At 43.0% G+C, this 4,260-nt stretch overlaps 1 pseudogene; it reads left to right on the plus strand.

The window, feature by feature from the left end:
* Nucleotides 1-2,096: 2,096 nt before the first annotated feature.
* LOC141419712 (melanoma-associated antigen 8-like) lies at nucleotides 2,097-3,630 on the plus strand (annotated as a pseudogene).
* The last annotated feature ends 630 nt before the right edge of the window (nucleotides 3,631-4,260 follow it).

Genomic DNA, 4,260 nt, shown 5'->3' on the forward strand with positions numbered 1-4,260 from the left:
AACAATTTCAACAGGTTTCATTCTTCTATTTCATATATGAATACAAAATACATCCACCATATTCACCCTCCTTCACCCTTTTCTTAAGCCCTTATCCCTCCCAGTGGTACCTACCACTGGAAAAGACCTGATTTACCTACCTGTCCTTTTTTTTTATTGATAGTCCAAAGGGGGTTTCATCTTGGCATTTCAGACATGTATGTATTCTGCTTTAATTAGGCTAACCCCCCGTTACTTATTCTTTCTCTATCACCATTCTCCCCTGTTATTCAGCAGTTTACAGAGCATTGTATTATAATATCTGTGTATCTTCATACACAGATGCAGTGTTTCAATATTTTTCACTTTCTAACATTCTCTTTTCCTCTCCTGCCTCTCATAATGCCCTCAGGCAGACCCACTAATAAAATCATGTTCTCTCTCTCACTCACTCTCTCTCTATATGTATAAAAGATCATATATGTACTTATGTGGACATCTAACTTGTGGGTCTAGCTTCCACATATGAGAGAAAACATGTGACCTTTGACCTTTTTAGCCTGGTTTACTTCTCTTAACATGATAATTTTCAGTTCCATCCATTTTCCTGCAAACAACATAATTTCACTCTTCCTTATGGCTGAATAATACTCCATTGTGTATATATACCACATTATCTTAATCCAGTCATCAGTTGTGGGGCATATTGGCTGTCTCCAGAGCTTAGCTATTGTGAACAGTGCTGCAATAAACATGAGTGTGCAAGTGGCTCTGTCATATCCTGGCGTACATTCCTTTGGGTATATGTCCAGGAGTATATGTCACTAGATCCTATTGTAGTTCTATTTTTAGGCTTTTGAGGAACCTCCATACTGCTTTCCATAGCAGTTACACCAATTTATATTCCCACGAACAGTGTATGAGTGTTCCTTTCCCCCATATCCTCACCAGCATTTGTTGTTGTTTGTCTTGTTGATGATAGCTATTCTGACTGGAGTGAGGTGAAATCTCAATGTCAGTTTGATTTGCATTTCCTTTATGGTCAGGGATGTGAAGCATTTCTTCCTGTATTTCTTGGCCATTTGTACTTCTTTTGAGAACTGTCTGTTCAGTTTATTTGCTCATTTATTCAGTGGTTTGTTGATTCTTTGTGGGGTTAGCTTCTTGAGCCCCCTGTATATTCTACTTATTAATCCTGTGTCAGATGTATACCTGGCAAAGATTTTCTCTCATTCTGTGGACTGTCTCTTGAGTCTGGTGACCATTTCCTTTGCTATGCAGAAGCTTTATAGTGTCATGCAGTCTCATTTGTCAATTCTTTCTCTTAATTGCTGAGCCATTGGAGTTCAATTCATAAAATTATTACCTATGCCTCTGTGGCCCAGTGTGTTCCCTATTTTTTTCTGGATTAATTTCACCATTTCAGACCTTACATTAAGATCTTTAACCCACTTTGAGTTTGTACTAGTACAAAGGGAGAGACTGGATCTAGTTTTAATTTTCTGCAGGTGGAAATCCAGTTTTCCCAGCCCCATTTGTTGAAGATGCTATCTTTTCTCCACCTCATATTTTGGGCTTGTGTCAGGGTCTTCTATTCTATTCCATTGGTCTTCATGTCTGTTTTTGTGCCAGTACCATGCTGTTTTCATTACTATGGCTCTGTAGTATAGTTTGAAGTCCAGTATTGTGATACCCCCAGAATTGCTCTTTTGGTTCAGGATTGTTTTGGCTATTCAAGGTCTTTCATGGTTTCATATGAACTCTAGGATTAACTTTTCTGTCTTGGTGAAGAATGTCATTGAAATTTTGATAGGAACTGCATTGAAAATATAGATTGCTTTTGATAGCATAACTATTTTCACAATATTGATTCTGCCCATCCATGAGCATGGGATGGATGTCCTTCCATCTTCTATTGTCTTCATTCTTTTTAGTGATTTATAACTTTCATTGTATAGGTTTCTGACCTCCTTCATTAAATTTATTCCTAGGTATTTTAATTTTTTGAAGCTATTGAGAATGGTATTATTTTCCTGATTTCTTTCTCAGACTGTTCATTGTGTACAGAAATGCTACTGATTTTTGTGTTTTGTTTCAGATTTGTGGAGACACAGGAAAGTATTGGGTATCTCTAATATACCAACTTAATACCTCCTCATTTAAAATGCACTCCTCCACAGTGCAGTTCTCAGTGAGGACAATCACATGCTCCTTCTCTCCTCCAGGCCTGTAAGTCCCCATCCCCAAGCTCCTGCCCACCCTCCTGCTTGCTATCCTCAAGGAAAGTCATGATGCCTCATGGTCAAAAGAGCCAGCAACCTAAGCTGGAGGGTAATGCTCAGGCCCAAAGAGAGGCCCCGGGCCTAGTGGATGCGCAGGACCCTGTGGCTGAGGAGGAGGGGGCTACTGGTAACCCCTGTTTCTCCTCTACTCTTCTGATACCAGTCACTCCAAGAGATGTGCCTCCTGCTGGGACACTGTGTTGTCCCCAGAGTCCTCAGAGAGCCACCTGTCCCCCCACTGGCTTGGTATCCAGTCCAGGGAGCCAATTCAACCAGGGCTCCAGAAGCCATGGAGGGGAAGGTCTGGTCCCCCGGAGCAGGCTGGTAAGCCCTGAGTCCTTAATGCGAGAAGCAATATCCTTGGTGCCATTCCTGCTCCTCAAGTATCAAATGAAGGAGCCAATCACCAAGGCAGAGATGCTAGATTATGTCAGGAGAAGTCACCAGGATTACTTCCCTGCAGTCTTCAGCAGAGCCTGTGATTGCTTGCATCTGGTCTTTGGCATTGAAATGAGGGAAGTGGACCCCTCCAGCCACTCCTATATCCTTGTCACTTCCCTGGGGCTTACATATGATGGGTTGCTTAGTGATAAGCAGGGCATGCCCAAGACGGGCCTGCTGATCATCACCCTGAGTATCATCATTGTGGAAGGCAACTGTGCCTCTGAACAGGTTTTCTGGGAAGGGCTGAGTATGATGGGGGTTTATGCTGGGAGGGAGCACTACTTCTATGGGAATCCCAGGAAGCTCATCACTGAAGATTTTGTGCAGGAGCAGTACTTGGAGTACTGCCAGGTACTGTTTGCTACGAGTTCCTGTGGGGCCCAAGGGCCTATGCTGAAACCAGCAGGATTGAAGTCCTGAAACACTGGGCCAAGTTCAGTAGATGTGTTCCTAGGTTCCTCCAATCCCTGATTGATCGGGCTTCTAGAAATGAGGAAGAGGGGGTCCAAGCATTAATTGTCCTCCACAAGAACCACTGTGGGTCCAGGTGACATTTTCCATAGCCTGGGCCACATTCAGTAGCTTCTTCTGCCCCATGTGAAATGAAGCTCATTGTTCATTTGTGTTTGCAGAGAGAAGTCAGTCTTCTCAGTAGTGGAGCCCCAGGTAGGCTGAGGGCATAATATTGTAGAAAAATTTTTGTCTTCCTGTTTATTTGGGAGATGTTGAACTTGACCTTTGTTTCCCTTAGAAGTTTTCAGATGTCCCTTTTAATGGAAGGTTTACTTAGTTCCAGAATGGAAGGTTATGAAGGACAGTAGTCACACATTTATTGCTGTTAATATAGTTTAAGGGGGAGTTTTGGTAATTTTTCAACCAACTGGGAAACCCATAGTTTTGTGACTTGGAGCAGGGTAACATGGCAGTGTGTGGCTATTTCCTTAGATGTGATTAAGGACGGAACTCAGAAAAGTGTGAAGAGTAAGAGAAAGTAAGATCAATTCTAGCTTTCTCTTTGGTCTTCCTTGTGACGTTAAATAATATGTGTATTTACCTGGATTTGCTTGGCTACCTGAGAATATAGATGAAACTATAACTTAATAAATAATTTCACAACTCACTGTCTCATTTATTCTTCAAACTTCCATTGAACCCCAGCTCTCTGGGAGGCCTTTGAGTAGTGGTGAAGTTACTAGTAGACCAGGGCATCCAGGCCCACCACCCTTACTTTAGAACAGCAGTGTCTAGGAGCCTCAGCCATAAGGGAGGTGTGGATAGGTGGGGCCCAGGCGAGAGTGAGTGAGTGTCAATGCCCTGAGCCAAGGCAGTTCTGGGGCTTCAGGAAACCACAATTCCTTCCATGGGATTTGAGTGTAATGAGGTTATAAGGTGACCATGGAAGGATCCTCGATGCTGTGACTTAGGCTGAGAGTGGAAAACTGCTCTGCGCAGTTCCTTTTGCATGCTGGGTATTGCAGCGGGGGAACAACCTCCTGGGGCAGATATGAGAGGTGCTGCTGAACACAGCACCAAAAGTAGCTGATCATCCCCATTG

The sequence above is a fragment of the Castor canadensis genome, chromosome X (genome assembly GCF_047511655.1).
Source record: "Castor canadensis chromosome X, mCasCan1.hap1v2, whole genome shotgun sequence".
Taxonomy (NCBI): domain Eukaryota; kingdom Metazoa; phylum Chordata; class Mammalia; order Rodentia; family Castoridae; genus Castor; species Castor canadensis.